This window comes from Cupressus sempervirens, chromosome 3 (assembly GCF_028749045.1).
Source record: "Cupressus sempervirens isolate cs-2001-9-10 chromosome 3, ASM2874904v1, whole genome shotgun sequence".
Lineage (NCBI taxonomy): Eukaryota > Viridiplantae > Streptophyta > Pinopsida > Cupressales > Cupressaceae > Cupressus > Cupressus sempervirens.
In genome coordinates, this window is record NC_143120.1 from 784,524,771 (window position 1) to 784,547,385 (window position 22,615).

A 22,615-nucleotide genomic window follows, 5' to 3' on the forward strand; every position below is an offset into this window, starting at 1 on the left:
AAAAATATTATTTCTTTAAGTTAACACTATATTTTACTAGTTACTATGGTACAATCTTATTCTATTTTTTTTTATATCATTTTAGAAATTGTAAAACTAATACTACCCCTCAAACTAATTAGATATATTGATAGTTTGAATTAAGTAATCAACAATTTATTTTTTAAATCAAATATTTCAACTTATAAATGAATTGCTAGAAATGGCTAGTTCATTCATATAATATAATTTCTATTGTTATTTATATTTTTTTTAAATAATATAATTATTAATATTTTTAAAACTTATTTCAACTCTCTATCATCCATATAATAACATACCATTCTTTTTTTTAGTTATCTCTTTATATCCTTCCTTTCTACCTATAAATTTTCATTTTCCTTCTCCAATTATTGGCAGGAACTTTGACGCATTTAGTCTTTTGTTTTTTTTATGTGGCTTGTCATCGAATCTTTCATTTTGTTTTTCTAAAGAGGGGCTTTTCTTTATGTATTATTTTTCCTTTTTCCATATTTTATAAGAGAATTTTATTTACAATGAAAGTGCAAATCTAAAATGGTTTGTAATAGGAATTTATAAAATAGTATTTACAATGAAACTGCATTATGCAAGTTTAACTATAATGATACATGTGGTCAACTATTAATACATGGGAAACATTTTACCATTTTAATTATCATCTATTTATATTTTTAGAGTGAACAAGAAATGAATGGTTATTAGAACATGGTAAGTAGGTAGGCTCCTTAATCTTTCCTTAGTATGATCTCTTGCATTTTAAAAATAATTATTTTGATTGAAACTTACGGGAAAATGTTTGTCTGAGTATTGAAAATGTTGCACAACTATTAAAAATTTAATTAAGCATACAAATCAAGTACTATTAGTAAATGTGAAATATTTTTAATTTTTAATTGTTGAATGTGTTCTTAAAATAACAAGAAATCAATGACAATTCTAACATTAATTGGAGCTAGGTTCATTCCTTGATGCTTCCTTGCATACAATCTCTAATTTTTTATGTGGATTATGTTGTATTTGTGGGGTGTGATTCAATCTTTCATCTTGTTTGTTTCTCTTTTCTAAAGAGGGGTTATTCTTTATGTATTTTTTTCTTTTTCTATATTTTATGATAGAACTTTATTTACAATGAAAGCATGTATCTAAAATAGTTTGTAATGGGAATCTATAAAATAATATTTACATTGAAAGTGCATTATATAGATTTAACTATGATGATACACGTGGTCAACAATTAATTTACCATTTTAATTATCATGTATTTGTGTTTGTAGAATGAACAAGAAATGAATGGTTATTAGAACATAGTTAGTAGTTAGGCTCATGCCTGGATCTTTCCTTATGTATGATCTCTTGCCTTTCTTAAATAATTACTTTGATTGAAACTTATGCACAAATATCTTTATGAGTATCGATAATGTTACACAACTATTACAAATTTATTTAAGGAGACAAATCAAGTAATATTAGTAAATGTAAAATATTTTAGTAGATTTTTAATTTTTGCATGTGTTCTTAGAATAATAAGAAATCAATGACAATTCTAACATAAATGGTAGCTAAGCTCCTTCCTTGCATATAATCTCTTATATTATACAATGTAGGTGGATTAAATCTTCATTTACATAAGAACAATTAAAATATATTTTCATGCATTGACGATGTTTGTTGGCTCAAGATCCTACATTTAGTTGATACTATCACATAATTTCAATACATTATTTGATGGTTTAATGTTTACTTAAGTGTTTATTAAGAAACATTACACCTCTTACAATATGTTGAAGTTTTAGAAGTGGACAGAGGGATAGAGTTAATACATGAAGATGTGAATGGGAGTGTGGGAGAATGTATATTTGATAATCCATAAAATTAATAGAAGTTTGATATTATGACAAATTAGACACTATTAATGTGCATATGATTATGTATAGAGATTATTTTAGTGGCAAATCTTTGCCATTTGGTGATCTCATCTCATTGATCGATCATCATTTGGTAAATAAAGCATGTAACGTTGGTCAACTGCATCACCAAATATTTATAAGATTTGGGTCTAATGGTTGTGCTAGTTGTCCATTAGTTTTCACATGATTGTTGAAAATCTCAGTCTAAACGCCACTATAATATACATTTTGGATATAATTATTTAAAAAAATTTGCCATCTTTTTCATGTTATTTTTTTATTGGACAACATTATTTCGCCATTACTACAACCAATTAATATTCCCTTGGGTTGGGCATTGCCTACCATTTTCTCGACGTGTGTCAACCACCAGCCCTGTTTAGCCAATAATTTTCTATTATGGGCTTACATAGGAAGGTGCATTTCACCTACATTTGACATTCCTGCGTATTAATCCTACATAATTCGCCAACCTAGATTGGTAGTGTATATACATGCATAAGATAGTATTATTCTACACAATTCTCTCTTTTCTAGTTTGGAGATTGACATTTCTTATTGTTGCCAAAATTACAAATTGTTGAGTGCATTGCCTATTGACTTGTGCATTGTGGTTTTTGTAAAAGGTAAGTGATTTTTAATCTATTTTTTATGTGGTACTGGTACTGGTTTTTTTTTTTTACAGTCCATCGGACATCTCGCATGCTCAGATAGGTTTACAAATTTTATTGGGTTGTATCGTAGACTAGGGAAATAACAACCATGAAGTTCATCATTTTGATGTTTGGATCATATGTTGGATATATACTATTACTAGATCCCTTATGTTCAACAACTGCATCACTTTTCAGTGTCCTCATAATTTGCCTATTTCTTTTTTTTGTTTGATCAAATTTTTTTGCAAAGTCATTTAAACTAAAATATGGGTTTGTTGACACAATTGAGTGTTTGAAAGGCAAATTATCAGTTGTGTTTTTGTATGCTCCTCTAGCTCTAGTTAAACTTATTGTCAAGATTAACCTCAGACAGAAATAATAATTATATACAAATATAAACAATATTAGAAAATAATTGATTGCACATAAGAGAACACAAGACACCAAGATTTAACATGGTTCACCCAAACCCTGGGCTACTTCCACCAAATAACAAGTCCAATATTATTACGATCCAGTGATTACAACCTGATTACAATCTGTAATCCCTTATAACTGAATACCGCTGCAAGTAGTAATTTTCACATCACACCTTATGAAACAATCTCTAAACCTAAGCCCTTTTATACAAGTATTTTTTTCCACTTTTAGGGTTAAAATTAGTTGCAACATGTCGGCCATAAAATGCTAATAAAATAGCCCCAATTGTTTTTTGGAGTATGTACAATACATTATTTTCTTGATCAATCACCACAAACTAACAATATCTCACTTGGGGACTGATCAAGTTCCACACTAAACAACAATCTCCCACTTGGAGACTGATCTTGTAGCTATGCTGCTACTCTGTGAGGCTCCCTTTAGATTAAACCACCACGGACTTTGTTGTTCTTTTATTATGTTTAGGCTAAAAAACCAACCGAGGCTAAAGATGAGTTTAGCTTCTCACTTGTCACTACCTTTATAAACATATATTTTGGATTGCCAACTATATGTTGTTGACATTAAGGTCAAAGTTTGTTTATTAGTGACTCACACTTAGTCAGTTGGTTAAGCTATTACCGAGCTTATCTTTCAGTTTGTAGTGTTAACCAAGTGCTCTAGTTACTACCGAGTAATATAGTTGTTAATGAGTTCTATAGTTGCTACTGAGTTCCAAAGTCTTTATATAGCTCAAGATGAGCAGTATCTACTAAGCTATTCAGTGATAGTGCTAACTGAGCCTCATAGTATTAATCAAGTTGCACAGTGTCAACTATGTTATCTAGTATCTACCGAGCTTGCAGTATTAGTGATGAGAATCTAGTGTTGATTGAGCCAAGGAGTGTCAACCAAGTGGTTTAGTTTATATTGATCTTGTAGTGCTAGTGTTGACCGAGCTACGGAAAGTCAACCAAGTGATTCAATTTATATATGGAGTTTCATAGTGTTCACCAAGTCACATAAGTGTCGACCAAGTTCAAGCTACTTGGAAGTGATTAATATGAACTAAGCTTCTATGTCTACCTTGTGCATGATGATGTCGAGTGTCAATAATGGTTTCTGAGTATCTAAACATCATCGAGTTTGTCTTTTGAACTTGAGTGTCAGTAGTTGGGTTGAATTTGTGATCTTGATGGAAACCTATGTTGTAGCCGACTTTAATGAATTGTGATTTGGATTGGTATATATGTAATGAATTAAATATCATATCCAAATAAGTATGTATGAAGTGAATATGAAGAGAAGTGGGAATTAAGAAGGCTACAAGAAGTATAAGGGATAACAAATATTTATCAATCACAACAAGGTGATCTTTACATTTCAAAGGAATCTCAACCAACAAATCAGAGTTGCAGATCAAAGATCAGCCACTAGTTCATCCTTATAGGTGTATTAGTTAAATATTTTAATGGGGCACACTTAACAGTCTTTGAAAAATTTCTTTACCAAGTGCATACTTCATTGTATGTTTTGTAAATCTTAAATCACAAGGTGGATTTAGTAGTCCTTATTTCTCTTAACAGGGGAGATCATTAGAAGTGATCAATTGTAAGCCTTAATGTGCCAACTTTATACTATAGTACTAAAGGTTATGGGTATCATCCCCACCCCAGTTTTACTTTCTATTTGGAAGGTGTCTAGGTTACCATATCTTGTGTCAAATTTCTCCACATGTTTGTTTTCTTTCATTCTTTCATGCATGCAATTAGATCAAAATATTAATGAAGGATTAATTGGTGAAATAAGATAAATTTTTATTGGTTCTTGATTCGGTCCTCCCCTCTTAGTAACCTTTCCTACCTAATATTTCCAACGATTGCTATTAGAGCTTTGTGGTTCTCAAAGAAGAAGTTTAGCAACTTGAGCAAAGATAAGAGGCAATGTAGGCATACAGGTTAGATAAGGCTATTGACAATGAAAAGTTGGATTTTTGGAATTAGCCATTGATCAACTAAAGAAAGTAAACTAGCAACTCTCTTGATCATTGAAAAGAAGGAAAGATCTTGTAGTATAAATGAATGACAATCTTTGCACTAAAGAAAGAATTGTAGATATCTCTCTAGAAAAAAATTCTGATGAAGCTAATGAAGCAATCAAATACCTATTAAAAAATAACTCCAATCTTCAAGAAGAAGTTAGAAAGCTGAAAAGACAACAAGAAATCTAGTCAATAAGATTATGTGAAGTCATGGAAGAAAAAGACAAAGCCAAAGAAGAGACAGAAGAAAAGAACAATGAAATTCAACGTCTATCTCTTCAGCAAACAAACTTCATTGATCAACTCACTAATGCAAATGAAGAACTCATGAATCTAAGATCAGAGAATGAAAGAGTACAGAATGATCTAAGCACTAAAAAGAAAATCAATGAAATAATGTTGAAATCTCAAGAAAGCATGAATCAGTTGAATGAGCAAAGTCAATACAGACACAAAGGCAAAGAAGGAATAAGATACACATAAGAAGGTGAATCATCCAATCAAGGAGATCAAAAGAATCAAAATCCTACTTGCAATCATTGTGGTAAGTTAGATCATACATGAAAAAAATGTTGGAGTAATGGTAAAGCAAAATTCAATGGAAAGTGTTACAATTGCAATAAGCATGGTCATAGAGAAAATGAATGCAAGGAGAAACCTAAGTCTGAAGGTAAATGTCACAATTGCAAGAAATAAGGACACAAATCTTTTGAATGCAAAACTAAGATATTGAATCCAACATAAAAAATTGTAAAAGCTATATTTGGATGGGACTCAAACACATGGTGTAGATGACACTACTATGGAGAATTTAGGCATGTTGGAGAAAATTGTGTGAAACATCGCATGAGGAAAAGCGACACCACTAGAAGATGTTTCATTTGTACAGAACTTGGACATCTTGCCAAGAATTGTATGAATACTGGAAGAATTAAAGATTAAAAGAAAGCCAAAACTGACAATATCAAAAAACAAATGAAGCAAAAATGGGTGCCAAAGTCTAATGAGAATGAAAGCTCGAGTCATGAAGTGAATATCACTCAAGACGTGGGTGATTCAAGCATCTCAACTGGAACTCCCCCAGGAATAATTGGAACTAAGATTATGAACCAGACATCTCTCATCAGTTCCAACTAGCTAGAAGAAAAGATTCAAATGAGTATTCAAGATGCACAAGGATTGTCAAGTAGTTGTGAAAATTCATGACCTTTACCAAGCTAGGTCGGGTTGCAGGACCCTGCCGAGCAAGGTCAAGTTACACTGAAGTGTTGTGTGTGGACACCAAGTTGTTGAAGACTCTACCAAGTAATGTTGAGATTGTCAAGCTATGAATGACTGCCAAGCATTAAAAGACATAACCAAGTGGAAGATGGTCTCTCACCGAGTGAGTGATCATACCAAAGCATTTATGGTGATTTAAAAGTGAAAATTTGTTAAAAGGAAGAAAATTGAGTTCATTTTTCAATTTTTGAAAGCTATTTGCGAAGAGCAATTTCTATGCTTCCAAGCAATCCATGTGTTTGTTGTTGGAAGAAATCTTAAAGTTTTTTGAAACCTTATAGGACCCTACTGAGCATGAATTCTTCTAGAAACAAAGCAAAAAAAAGATAAAAAATGTTGATTCGAGGAGTAGAATGCAAGGTTCCAACATATAAAATTAGTCTAGCAATTGCAGAATCACTCAACCAAATAGGTGCACAATCACAAATTCCTTTCCAGGTATTACTCATGCATGATATGTTCTCATTTTACAAATGTTCTATTCAAGATCTAGGCACACATGAAATACATGAGGCATTGAATGACTTAAGTGCGAATGGCACTCTAAAACCTTAGCATCGACATTTGGAAGAAAAGAGATTGATGCATATTTCACATATGCCAAGGGATATTTAGGAAAAATGGATAAGATTCATTCTGAGTCAAGTTCATAATGGAAATTTTTGGTTGGATTGGCCCATTTTGATCATAAGGAAGATTATTCACTAAATCACTAGCCTTCCAATGTTAAACAAAGCCAAGGTGACCAAAACCCTAGGTCGGGCTGAACTGGCAAAGAAAACTCTTGCCAAGTGGGATGGCAAAGGAATGAAGATAAGTGGAATCATAGACATGGAATTGAAGTTTGGAATTCATGTGATTGCCCATAAAATCTACAACTCTAGTCATCTCAATAGTGTGTCATGTGAGGCAATAGATTTGGGCCTCAAGGTGGTGAAAAACAACATGTCATTTGACCTTGCCAAATTGTTATTGAATCAATTCAATAAGAACATGGAAAGCATAAGAGGTTCCAAGAAAAATTCATATAAGTTTAGTTCACTCATAAATTTTTTATTTTTCTTTGTACAAAATTTCCTCCCCTCTAAAGGCACAGTTGTATGGAGAAAAGATGTACCTATTCTATATCAAATTAATGAACACATAGTAGAGATGGGTGAAAATTTTGACAGTATAATGGATAACTATGATACATTCAAAGAAAAGATGAATAATAGATATAGGATACCAAAGAAGCTTGTAAAGGACTACAAAGATTATTTTTGTTTCATGGTAGACTGTGATAGAGTGTACATTCAAGTATTTAGACCGATGGTGGCAAGTGTTAAGCCTCTTGAATATGAGGTTAACATTGATAATACAAAATATATCATTGAGGCTCTATTGAATGAGCTTGTGGATCTTAAGGCACCATACCTTGGAACTTATGAAGAAGCCAAGGTTAGGATAAAACTTGAAATTAAGCTTCCTTGAGCAATTAACAAAGGAAGAAAGAGGATAACAAAAATGAAACAAGCAAATTTTGCTCTCCTATTGATAGAGGGAAAAGGAGATGATGTGGAAGATAATGAAGCAGAAGACGAGGAATCTAAATTCAAGGAAGAAAAACCTATAAGAAAGAAAGTTATGGTTATCATAACCAAACCTACTAAGTCATCCACTGTTGTATTCACAAGGACATCAAAATCTAGGAATAAATTGAAGTCAAGTGAGGAGGATGCCAAGAAAATTATTTTCAAAAGACCTCCACTCACTTTTTAGGAAAAGTTGAAGGAATTGCAAGAAGGAACTAGCAAGGCATAATTCTTCCAAACATGGATGCATTACAAAAACACATTACACATGCCAAGACACTCATCCATGATAATAACTTCTCTATTGTTGATCACATGATGGAGTTATCAGCAAAAGTGCAGAATGCATTATGCACGCAAGCAAGGTGTTATAGGAAAATTAGGACAAGACAATGGCATTGATTTTGAAGGTACATTCTCACTTCTTGTCACATTTTGGTATTAACATGTAGTATACAACTTTGGTATTTATATTACAAAGTGGGAAAAGTATAATATAATATGAATGCATTTATTAAGAGTATTGGGGGAAAGTATAATATGAGATTTATGTATGGGGGAGAAACATTGTATTATACAAATACATGTATAGATAATCAGAAAACATCTTTTACAAAAGAAATTATGAAAAATCTCAAAAATAAAGTATGTTACCAAGTTGTAGACACAAAAATGAGATAAAATAATGTTTTGGACTTGAAATTCTAAGCATTCAATTTTGGACTGATAAGTATTTTTGTCACTAATGCCAAAGGGGGAGATTGTTGACATTAAAGTAAAAGTTTGTTTATTAATGAATCATACTTAGTCAATTGGTTAAGTTGCTATTGAGCTTATCTTTTAGTTTGTAGTGTTAACCAAGTTCTCCAATTACTACTGAGTAATATAGTTGTTACTGAGTTGTACAGTTGCTACTGAGTTCCAGAATCTTTATATAGTTCATGACAAGTATTATCTACCGAGTTATTCAATGATAGTACTAACTAAGCTTCATAGTATTAATCGAGTTGCACAATGTCAACCATGGTCTCTAGTATCTATCGAGCTTGTAGTATTAGTAATGAGAATCTAGTGTTGACCGAGCCAAGGAATGTTAACCAAGTGATTCAATTTATACCGAGCTCGTAATTTTAGTGTTGACCAAGACATGGTGTGTCAACCAAGTGATTTAGTTTATAAACCAAGTTTTGTAGTGTTCACTGAGTCACACAAGTGCTTATTGAGTTCATGCTACTTGGAAGTGATTAGTATGAACTAAGATTCTATGTCTACTGAGTGCATGATGATGCCAGGTGTTGACAATGGTTGTCGAGTATAACAACACCACTGAGTTTTTCTTCTAAACTTGAGTGTCAGTAATTGGGCTAACTTTGTGATCTTGATGGAAACCTATGTTGTAGCATACTTTGATGAATTGTGATTTGGATAGGTATATATGTAATGAATTGTATCATATCCAAATAAGTATGCACGAATAAAATATGAAGAGAATAAGTGTGAATTGAGAAGGCTACAAGCAGTATAAGTGAAAAAAAAGATTTATCTATCAGAATAAGGTGATGTTTACATTTCAAAGGAATCTCAACCAGCAAATCAGAGTTGCAGATAAAAAATCAGCCACTGGTTCATTCTAACAGGTGTATCAGTTAAATCCTTTAACAAAATAGACTTAACAATCTTTGACAAATCTCTTTATTGAGTGCATAATTCATTGTATGTTTTGTAAAACCTTTCACAAGGTGGACCTAGTAGTCGTTATTGCTCCTAACAAAGGAGATCATCATAAGTGATCAATTATAAGCCTTAATAGACCAACTTTATATTGTAGTACTAAAGCTTGTGGGTATCATCCCCACCCCAATTTTACTTTCTATTTGGAAGGTTTTTGGGTCACCATATCTTGTGTCAAATTTTTATGAATGTTTATTTGCTTTCATTCTTTCATGCATGCAATTAGATCAAAATATTAATGAAGGTTTAATTGGTGAAATAAGTTAAAGTTTTCTTGGTTCCTAATTCACCCCTCCCCTCTCAGTAACCTTTCCTATCTAATATTTCCAACATATGTATCTTGTCCAGCTTTAATTGTCCATCATCTAGAACTGATTGAATAAAATGGTATCATAACTATATGTGTTTTTGATGCAAGAGCATCCTAGGTTTCTTGCAATCCTACACTTTTTGTTCATCCTGTAAGTTACTATCGAGATCCTTTTCTATTGAGTTCCTTTGGTTGCTGAGTTCCTTTGGTTGCTGAGTTCCTTTGCTGTCGAGTTCCTTTGGTTGTCGAGTTCCTTTTCTACCAAATTCTTGTTGGTGTTGAGTTCCTTTGGGTGCTGAGTTCCTGTTGATGCTAAGTTCATGTGGATGCCGAGTGCTAGTTTGTTGAGTAGTCTATTCCTATTTGAGCTGATTTTTCTTGCATTTAATTTTGGAATAGGTAGTTAATATCTGATGTGAGCCGACTTGTGGCTGCACTTGTTAGTATTTATTAGTTAGTATTTTGTATCAGGCCAACTTGTGGCCTTTCTTGTTCTAGAATCTTTTATAAGCTATTTTGGCTAGTATTTAAAGAGGTCTAGGATTGAGTTTTAGTAGAAGGAGAAAGAGGGAGTTAGTTTTAGAGGGAGAGTAGTAAATTAAGAAGACTTAGAAGATTGGAATGCGAACTTGATGGATTTGATTATATATGGTTGTAACCCAAAAGGCCTTACAACTGGGCATGTATGTTGATATTTTCATGAATCAATAAGGTATTTGTTCTTCTTTCTCCTTTGGTGGCTATCCTTTCTATTGTGTTTCCGCTCTGTTAACTCTTTCAGGGTGATTTGGATAGTTGGGTCTACCCTAGGCCCTAGTTATCCATCTCCTCTTTGCATTAGGTGGTACCAAAGCTTGAGGTTCATTCTTGTGGTGATTATATTATGTAGAATCCTGAGTGAATTTGGGTTGTAGGGTAGTAGATCTACAGATTTAACCTATAACTTGCAGAGGGTTATGATCTTCCAGGAACCTAATTTGTAAAGGTGGTTCAAAGTAGAAGAAATACTAATAATGCAATATTGGATACATTGAGATAGATTGCAGCCAGATTAGATGCTGCAGAGACAACCCAGATGAGAGGAGCACATCTTGATGATGTTAATGATGATGAAGCAGTAAAACCAAACCCTAATCTAGAACATGAAGAAGACCAAGATGAAGAAAGGTTGTTGAGAGTGTTGTCTAGAGCTAATTCAAAGCCTGCTATGTAAGTTATTTCTTATGATGGAAAATTGGACACCAATACTATATTGGATTGGATCTTTGATATGGAGAAGTTCTTTGAGTATGAAAAAACTCCTGATAATAGGAAGGTGGAGATTGTAGTTACTAGGTTGAAGGGTCATGCCTCACTATGGTGGGAGCATTTGCAAACTAATAGACAAAGGATAGGTAAGGAGAAGATCAGAATTTGGGTGAAGATGGTGAACAAGGTAAAGAAAAAATTCCTTCCTGCAAATTACCAAGTTAGCTTGTTGAGAACAATGTAAAATTTGAGGCAAAAGGACATGAGTGTGAAAGAATATACTAAGGAACTCTATAGATTGGACATCAAATCTAGACATGTGGGTGACAATGTTGAGAAAATTGCAAGGTACATAAATGGATTGAGATTTGGAATTCAAGATGAGATAAATTTTGTAAAGTTGGAGAGTGTAGAAGAAGCATACCAATATGCCTTAAAAGCTAAGGAGATCTTGACAAAGAAGCATGAACAAAGACAAAGAGGTAGAGGTGGTAGATTCTAGAGAGGTAGAGGTAGATCTTGTGGTGAAGGTGGCAGATCTGATAATTTTGTGCAAGATAAAGGAAAATCTAAATGGAAGAATGATGAAAAAGGAAAGAATGAGTGGAAAGGTGGTAATTCTTACTAAGGAGGTACTAGTTCTTACTAAAGAAGAGGTGATTCTTATTCTAGAGGTGGTTTTCATGATAATTGTTTTAGATGTGATAAAGAGGGACATAGATCTTTTGAGTGTAGATCTGTTGAAATTATGCAAGGTAATAGAAATTTTGTGATACAAGAAGACATTGAGAGTTCACCAAGTGGACCTAAGGTTGGAGAAAATTTAATGGTGAGAAGAACCTTATGTAATAAGGGAAGTGGTGAGGAACCTGTTCTAAGAAGAAGTCTTTTCAAGACTATATGTAAGATGGCTGGAAAATGTTGCAAAGTGATCATTGATAGTGGAAGTTCTACAAATTTGGCATTAGAAGAGTTGGTTAAAAAGTTGTAGTTCCAGAGGTTAAAGCATACAAATCCCTAAAGATGAGCATAAGATATTGGTAGGTGAACAATGTGTTGTGAAGTTGAAGATTGGACATTACTTTGATGAAATGTTGTGTGATATTATGCCTATGGATTGTTGTCATATTTTGTTAGGTAGACCTTGGCAATATGATAGATATGCTATACATGATGGAAGATTGAATCAATATACTCTTTGGGTAAATGGGAAGAAACAAATATTGCTACCTTTGATTGAAAGTCTAGATGAGGTTAATTGTACTACTATAAAAATTTGCATGGATAATGGGAAACAATTTGAAAAGGAAATGAAAAAGAATCAAGTCTGGTTTGCTATAATTCCAAGGAGATCGAGTTGTGTCAATAGAATTCGAGTACTAGAAAATAGTATCAGTCGAGTACCAATCAGTGGTGACCGAGTGATAGTTGATAGTATTGACCAAGTACCAAAAGAAATTGCTAAATTGCTAAAAGAATATAAAGAGATTGTTGCTGAAGATATACTTGATGGTTTAACTCCAATGAGAAGTATAAGTCATTGTATGGATTTGATTCCTAGAGCTAGTTTGCTGAATATAGAACCATATAAATTGGCACCTATAGAGAATGAAGAACTTAATAGATAAGTGCATGAGTTATTGGAGAAAGGTTTGATTAGAGAAAGTTTGAGTGCATGTGCTATACCTACTGTATTAGCACCTAAAAAGAATGGAGAATGGAGAATGTGTACTGATTCCAAAGCTATTAACAAGATCACACTGAAATATAGGTTTCCTATGTCAAGGATGGATGACATTATGGATTGTTTGAGTGGAGCAAAGTATTTTACCAAGATTGATTTGAAGAGTGGTTATTATCATATTAGAATCATATAAGGTGATGAGTGAAAGACTACTTTTAAGACATAAGATGGTTTGCATAAGTAGTTGTTTATGCCTTTTGGTTTGACTAATGCACCTAGTACTTTCATGAGGTTCATGAATGAGGTTCTATAAAGATTCTTGGGTAAGTTTGTGATTTTTTACTTGGATGATATCCTGATATTTAGTAAGACCAAGGAAGAACATCTTGAGCATATTAGACAAGTATTGCATAGATTGAAATAAGAGAAGTTGCTGATTAATTTGAAACTGTTCTTTTATGCAAGAGGAGATTGTTTAGTTGGGATTTGTGATTTTAGCTGATGGATTGAAGATGGATCTTAAGAAGGTTAAAGAAATTTTGGAATGGCCTACACCTAAAAATGTGGGTGAGGTAAGATCATTTCATGGTTTGGCTAGTTTTTACAAAAAGTTTATAAGGAATTTTAGTTCTATTTGCAATGCTATGACTGAAACAATGAGAGGAGATAAAAAGCAATTCAAGTGGACACATGGCATTGTTAAGAGTTTTGAGACTTTGAAACAAAAGGTTGTTGAGTTACCTATTTTGGCTTTACCTGATTTCAATAAGGTATTTCAAGTTGAATGTGATGCAAGTGGTAGTGTAATAGGAGCTATATTGAGTTAAGAAGGAAAACCTATTGCTTTCTTTAGTGAGAAGTTGAATGATGCTAAAAGGAAGCATTCTATGTATGATCAAGAGTTTTATGCTATTGTTCAAGCCTTTAAGAAGTGGAGACATTATTTGATTCCTAAGTATTTTGTCTTGTATAATGATGATAAAGCTGTGCAGTACTTGGGAAGTCAACATAAATTGAATCAGAGACATAGAAAGTGCATTGAGTACTTGCAGAATTTAACCTTTGTCATTAAGCATAAGAGTGGGGTTAACAAATTTACTGATGCATTATTTAGAAGACATTCCTTGTTGACTAAAATGAAAGTTGAAGTTCTTGGTTTTGATGACATGAAAGAGTTGTATGATGTTGATCCTGATTTTTCTGAGGTGTGGAGAGAGTGTAGAGCACCAAATCTAACAAATGACATAAGCAAGTATGATGAATATTTCATTCAAGAAGGTATGATATTCAAAGGTATTTATTTATATATCCCTAGAATTTCTTTGAGGTTGAATTTGATTAAGGAAAAGCATAGTGGTGGATTGGCTGGACATTTTGGAATTGATAAGACATTGAGTTTGTTGAAGGAGAAGTATTTTTAGCCTCAAATGTATAAGGGTGTTCAAAAATTTGTGAAGAGTTGTGGATTTTGTCAAGTTGCTAAAGGAGTGAATCAAAATACTGGTTTGTATACACCTATTACTATTCTTGAGAAACTTTGGAGTGACATCAATATGGATTTTGTTCTTAGATTGCCTAAGAAAATGAAGGGGTATGATTCCATATTTGTTGTTGTGGATAGATTTTCTAAAATGGCTCATTTTATACAGTTTAAGAAGACATTAGATGCTGAGCATGTTGCTGAACTTTTCTTTAAAGAGATTGTGAGATTGCATGGATTACTAGAAAGCATTATTTCTGATAGTGACAATAAATTTGTTGGTTATTTTTGGAGGACTTTGTGGAAGACAGGTACTGAATTGAAGTTTAGTCATACATTCCATCCACAAAAAAATGGATAGATAAATATTGTGAATAGAAGCCTGGGTAATTTGCTGAGATACTTAGTTGGAGACAAATTAAGTAATTGCAAAATGGTATTGGCACAAGCCAAGTTTGCATATAATAATTCTTTGAATAGGAGTCCAAGGAAGACACCTTTTGAGATTATTACTAGAATATAGCCTGGATGAGTATCGGATTTGAGGGATGTTGTTGGTGAAGAAAAAAGAAGTGCTACAGGGTAAGAATTTTTTGATTTCATGGAGTCTTTGCATAAAGAAGTGAAGTTGAGGTTAGAACAAAGTAATTGTAAGTATAAGGAGAATGCTGATCAGTCTAGGAGACATCATGATTTTCAAGTTGGTGATGAGGTGATGATTCATTTGAAGAAAGGAAGATTTTCTATTGGAACATATAGTAAGCTAAAGATGAAGAAGTTTGGACCTTGTAGAATCTTGAAGAAGTTTGATCGTGGTAATGCTTATGAAGTTGAGTTACCTGATGGCATGGATATATCTCTTGTATTCAATGTTGTTGATCTATATAAGTATCATGAGTTAGATGATGAAGTGTTGTACCTAATGATTATCCTAAGAAGTAGATTGAAGAAGTTGAACAAGTATTGAATTAAAGAATTGGAAAGAGTACAAGAGGAAAAGATTACTATGAATATTTGGTGAAGTGGAAGAATAGACCAATTGAAGATGCTACATGGATTTCTCAATTTCAGTTGGATTCAACTCAAGTTGTGACACTTGAATGATTCAAGAGAATCATTTCTCCAACCTTGGTTGTCTAATGTAGGAGCATTCTGGGTTTCTTGCAATCCTGCACTTTTTGTTCATTCTGCTAGTTGCCGTCAAGTTCCTTTGCTGCCAATTTCATTTTCTGTCAAGTTCCTTTGGTTGCCAAGTTCCTTTAGTTGTTGAGTTTCTGTTGGTGCTCAGTTCCTTTGGGTGCCAAGTTCCTATTGATGTCGAGTTCATGTGGATGTTGAGTGCCAATTTGTCAAGTAGTTTGTTCCTATTTGGGCTAACTTTTCTTGCATTTGATTTTGGAATAGGTAGTTAATATCTAATGTGAGCTGACTTGTGGATGCACTTGTTAGAATTCATTAGTTGGTAGTTTGCATTAGGCCAACTTGTAGCCTTTCTTATTCTAGAATATTTTGTAAGCTATTTTGGCTAGTACTTAAAGAGGTCTAGGATTGATTTTTAGCAGAAGGAGAGAGAGGGAGTTTGAGAGAGTTAGTTTTAGAGGGAGGGTAGTAGATTGAGAAGACTTAGAATATTAGAATGTCAACTATTTGGATTTGATTGTATATGCTTGTAACCTACAAGGCCTTATAGCTGGGCATGTATGCTGATATTTTCATGAATCAATAAAGTATTTGTTCTTCTTTCTCCTTTGGTGGATGTCCTTCGTGTTGTGCTTCTGCTATGTTAACTCTTGAAAAATGATTTGGATAGCTGGGTGTGCCCAGGCCCTAGTTGTCCACCTCCTTGCGTCAATTTTATCTTTGAATACAAAGCTGAATTCTTCAGAAGATGGATGATACTTTGACTATCTATAAAAAAATAATCATCCCTTTGAGTATGTCCCAATTCTTCTAGGAAGAACTAAAGCTATATCATCTCCTTGGCTTCCTCTATAGTAGAAACATACTCTGCCTCTACAGTGGATAAAGCATGAACCTTATACAATTTAGGAACCCAAATTACTACTACCCCACTAACAGTAAATACATAACTTGTAGTACTCCATAATGTATTAATATCCCCTTCCAAATCTGAGTCAACATATTGGGTGAGCCACAATAGTGGGTACCACTTTTTAACCAATTTTGACACTGAAATAACTATTTTTGAAACAAACCTCACATTCAAGTGACTATATCTCTAAAACTATGAATAATTTAAAGATTAAGTAAACTAGTGATTTCTAGTACTCTGTTCCTACTTTGTAACCACATTTTTTAATTTTAAAAAAAAATTATTTAAGTCAAATCTTTCTTCTCCCCCAAAAAGTGGTATATATGAAAAATCAATATTTTTAAAGAGTGACAGTAATTTTGACAAGCATAATTTTTTTTTGTAGAAATGATAATCAAATAATGCTTTTGGTGTTGGATTTGTAACATCAATATCTAGAGGATCCATTTGGTTAAATATTATATAGTTTATGAAGATTTAACGTGACATTAATTGTAATTCAGACATATGACCATTTTGACAAGGATAACTTGAACTCAATATATCATATAAATCAAATTTTCCTTTTTCAATAGAAAGCTATCTGAGTAACCTATTTCTTAGAGATTTTTCAAAAATTTTAACCTAATTTACAAATTTTCTTGAAGTGCTGAAATTAGTTGATGTTCAATCATTAATCAACCTATAATGAGTTAAAATCATATTTGAAAGTCTTAATGAATATAATACATATTAAAACTATAGTCGTTGAAAAGCTTGCACTGAAAACCACAATTTGACATTTATTGATTTATAGTAGGAGATCATTTGATCCCAATTTTGAGGATCAAAGCACCATTTTTTTCTTTTTTTTATAAGAAAATAGAAAACTTTTTTTAAAAACATATGTTTGCGCAAACATATTTGGCAAAAAGTGGAAAATTTTAAGTGAAAATTGTAACATATTGTCATGTGGATGTGCCTAGTTATATTTAATTATGTTGGCACAAACATGAAGGTAGGGAATGTTTGTGCAAACATTTCCTTAATGTTCACGTGAACAGTTGAAAATTTCCATCCCTTTCTGATTTTGTTTGTGTCGCAAAAGTGGCACCCACTATTGTGGGATCACTCCCTGTAAATTAGTACAAGAGCCCTCAAAGTGTAAACACTTACTGGATGTTCCTCTCAAATATCTGATAATCCATTTTACTGCATTCCAATGCTTAATTCCTAAATGATTCATGTACCTGCTAACGACTCCCATTGCATGTGTAATATTTGGCCTTGTACATACTATAACATACATCAAGCTCCCTATAGCTAAAGCATAAGGTACCTTGGACATCTTACCCTCCTCTTCTTTTGTCTTTGGACACATTTCCTTAGTCAACTTCAAATGGCCAATTAAAGGTGTGCTACTAGCTTTAGTATTCTCCATAGAGAAATGTTGCAACACCTTCACAATATAATCAACCTGAGATAATGTCAATTTCATGTTCTTCCTATCTCTTCAAATCTTCAAGGATTTGTTTTGCTTCTTACAAATCCTTCAAAGAAAATGCATGTGCTAACTGACATTTCAACACCTTAGTGTGATCCATGTTAGACCCAACTACAAATATCATCAACATATAAACATAAAATATTGTAGTTGTCATCATCCAACCTCTTAAAATAAACAAAATGATCTGAATGACACCTACCATATCCATGCTCATGCATAAAATTGTCAAATTTCAGATACCATATAAACTTTTCTTCAATCTACACATTAGGTTCTCCTTACTTTTAACCTCAAATACTTGTGGCTGTGCTATATATATATATATATCCAAATCACCATGAAGAAAAGTTATTTTAACATCAAGCTACTTCAAATGCAAATCTTCAATAGCCACAATACTTAAAATAGTATAAATAGAAGTCATTTTTACAACAGGAGAGAATATCTCATCAAAATCAATGCCCTTTTCCTGTATAAATCCTTTTACAACCAATCTAGCTTTAAATATTTTCTTACCTCCATCCTATTCTTTCAACCTATAAATTTATTTATTTTGTAAAACTTGTTTACTTGTAGGCAACTTGCATAAATCCCAAGTCTTGTTTTTCAGCAAGGAGTCCATTTCATCTACCATTGCAAACTCCCACTAAATCTTAGTATCCACTTGCATAGCTTCATCATAACATTCAAATTCACTATCATCTATTAGTAAAATAGAATACAAAGAAGGAGAAAATCTTTTTGGAGCTCTACTTAGCCTCATTGACCATCTAACATTCAATGGGGTGTGTGGTATTTGTTGTTGCAATTGTTGCACATCATGAGGAATTGTTGGAACATCAACTTTTGGAATGTTGTTGAACACTATATAATCATCTTCTTTCTTCTCAAGTTGCTGCAATAGATCTTTGTACAACACTTTTTCATTGAATATGACATCTGTGCTTCTTACAATTTTACAAGTTTCAAAATCTCAAAGCCTATAACCAAATTCTTCAATGCAATATCCAAAAAATACACATTTCTTTGACTTAGCCTCCATCTTGGTTCTATTTTCAAAATCTATGTGAGAAAATGCTTCACAACCGAAGGTTTTGATAAAAGAATATCTCACCTTCTTACCAGTCCATGATTCCTCTGGGATACCATAGTCCAAGGGAATAGAGGGCCCTCTATTAATCAAATGTACAACACTATTGATAGCCTCTACCCACTTATTTAAGGGCAACCCTGCATGCAATCTCATGCTCCTTGCATGCTCTATTATAGTCATGCTCATGTATTTAGTAACTCCATTTTCCTATGGAGTTCTTGGAACAATTTTTTGTCTACAAATACCATTAGTGGAGCAATAATCTTCAAAATTATGATTGCAATACTCACCGCCATTATCAGTCTGGGATATTTTAATATTTTACCAAAATCATTTTCAATCAAGCATTTCCATTTTTTATAAGTTTGAAATACATCAAATTTTTATCTAAGGAAATAAATCTATACTTTTCTAGTTGCATCATTAATAAATGTGACATAATAATGAGAGCCACCAAGAAAAGATACCTGAGTTGGTCCCCATGCATCTGTATGCACAAGCTCTAATCTCTCACTTTTCTTTTCCTTCCCACTCTTTACAAAATTCACTCTCTTTTGTTTTTCATAAACACAACTTTCACAGAAATCCATATTAGCACATTTCAGACCTGGCAAAACTTGTTTTGAATGAAGTAATTTCATGCATTTCACACATTTTTCACTGATGTGCCCAAGTCTGTTGTGCCATAGTGTTGTATCAAAATCTATAGCATTTATTTGTTCTCCCTGCTCAATGGCAGAAACTATTCATGAACACTCATTTTTCTCTGAAAAAATTAAAATAGAAGGAATAATATGACCTGTACAAAGATATATGCTGCCTACTTTCACATATTTTGCTACTAGAAGGGAACCTTTTGAAACCTTTCAATTTTTATCATTAAAAGTAACTATACAACCTCATCACTAAGTTGTCCTACTGAAATTAACTTCCTATTCAGCCTTGCAACATGTCTTACCTCATGTAGTAGCCAATGATTCCCATTCTGCAACTTAATCTTAACTTTTTTCTTTCCAACAATCTAACAGGGTTCATTATCCCCCAAATAAACAAGCCCGAAATCCCCTTGGACATAATCAATAAAATAACCTCTATGAGGTATAACATGAAATGAAGCTCTAGAATCTAAAACCCATGAATCATCAACACTTTCTAAAGACACAAGTAAAACATCCTCTTCAGATTTGTTACCATATTTTACTCCTTTTCCCCTTCTAGTTTATCTCCTTCATTTTTCTTTTGAGTCCAATAATTTTACTTCTCATGCCCTTATTTCCCATAGTAGCAACGGTTGTTTGGTCCTCTTGATTGAGACCTCTTTCTCTTTGACTTTTCTCTTTATTTTTGATCATTTTTCTATAGATCCACCTAAGGTTTTCCTATGAGTTTCCTCACTCAAAATAACATTGATCACATCAAAATATTTTAGGGTATTAGATCCAAAAATAGAATTACTCAACCATTCCATCTTTTAGGCAAAGAAAAAATAATCAAGAGAGCGCCAATTTCTCCATCAAAATTAATACCCATAGAAGATAATTGACTGATAACAGTATTAAACTCATTTAAATGATCCAAAATAGATCCACCTTTTGTCATCTTTATAGCAAATAAATGCTTCATGAGAAATTCCTTATTTGAAGTAGAAGGATTTTCTTACAAGTTCACTAGGGTTTCTATCAACTCTTCCATCATCTTCAATTTTGTAATGTTAAATGTCATTGATGGTGCCAGGAATAACCAAATAATTCCAAGTGCCTTTCTATCTAACATATCTCAGTCCTCATTTGTCATAGTTCCCTATTTCTTAGATTTTCCTTCAAATAGCTTCAAGAAATCCTTCTAATAAAGATAGTCTTCCATTTGCATCTTCCATAACTGGAAGTTTTTCCCATTAAAATTCTCCACCTTCATCTTACCCTCATCTTCCCTTGCTCCTAGTCAACTATGAGACTCCCCCTCAATTGTGAGACTTTCCAGTAGAGGATAAATGAAAAACAACCTTGCTTTGATACCAAATGTTAGGATTAACCTCAGACAGAAATGAAAATTAGATGTAAATATAAACAATATCAAAAAATAATAGATCACACAGAAGAGAACACAAGACACCAAGATTTAACATGGTTCACCCAAACCTTGGGCTACATCAACCAAGCAATAAGTCTAATATTATTACAATCCAGTGATTACGACTTGATTACAATCTGTAATCCCTTAGAACTCAATACCATCATAAGAAAAAAATTTCATATCACATAGGTTATGAAACAATCCCTAACTCTAAGGCCTTTTATACAATTATTTTTGCCACTTTTAGGGCTAAAATTAGTTACAACATGTTAGCCATAAAATATTGATAAAATAGCCCCAAAAAGAATTTATGGAGTATGTACAATACAATACTTCCCTAATTAGTCACGAAAAACTAACACTTACTCCACCTAAAATTGTATTTTGAGGATTGCCAACATATTGAAGATGACCCGTTCCAAATCCTAATGTTTTAGGACTATTTTTAGGGTTTTGTCTAGAAGGTACTAGAGGATATATCATATATTGGTGAAGTAATTGGTGACATTTATTATAGTGTAATTGTCATAAATTTTTGTTTTTTTGCACAAGGTCCACTTGTGCTAGTGCCAGTGCCAGTGCTAGTGGGATCAACTACAATTGGATTTGAAGATTTAACAAATATTGGTCTTGGGATGTGTTGTGGTTTCATAATGCATGCCCCATTTCTCTTAGAAATGGGGACCCCTAGTAAATTTTGAGTCTTCCAGACCCCTAGTCCAGGGCTTGGGTCATTTTGGAACTCTTCTTGATTATGGATCAAGTCCTAGTCTCTCACTGGACAAGTATGGGGTGTCAGAACTGAGAAAAAATTGAAATATTTTAAGTGTTTTAATGCATAAATATGCACTTGAACACTAGCATTCATACACACCTATCTAGGGTGTGAAGGTGTGCTAAATGCATGAGTGTACACTTATCTCCCTTTGGAGATGCACACTTGTGCATATGCATTGGTGTGCACCTCCAAAGGGTGCATGCTAGGTCAAAAATAAGACATCTAAGGAAATGTGCGCATGTGCACACTTCCCCAAGGTGTGCACATGTGCACCTTTTCAAAACCTTAAGGCACAAGATAAGGGTGCACATGGATGCACCCTTTTGTGCACACCAAACATTAAAGGACTAAGTCCTCCCCCATTTTCTCTTGCTTTGCATGTGCGCACATGAACATGTGCATACCACGCCAAGCAACACAGGTGTGTAACTGTGCCAAAATGGTTATAGAGGAACCATTTCAGTGCACCTAGCACACCTGTGAAGGTGCACTAGGTATGCTATTTTGCATATTAGGGGTAAAAGGGGTATTAACTTTTGAAGCATTTGGACTAGGTTTTCAACTCTCCAGACTAATGTTTGCTTCTTTGTGCAAATAAAAAAGGCATCCTTAACTTGTCAGGGTCATAACTTTTGACCTAGAGCTTGGAATTCAAAACCATTTATACTATTGGAAAGAAGAACTAAAAATCTAATTTTAGTCCCTAAAATAGTGAGCCTTCTGCTACCCAATTTTAGAGACCGATAAAAGTTTCAACTTGAAATTTTGAGTAGAAGACC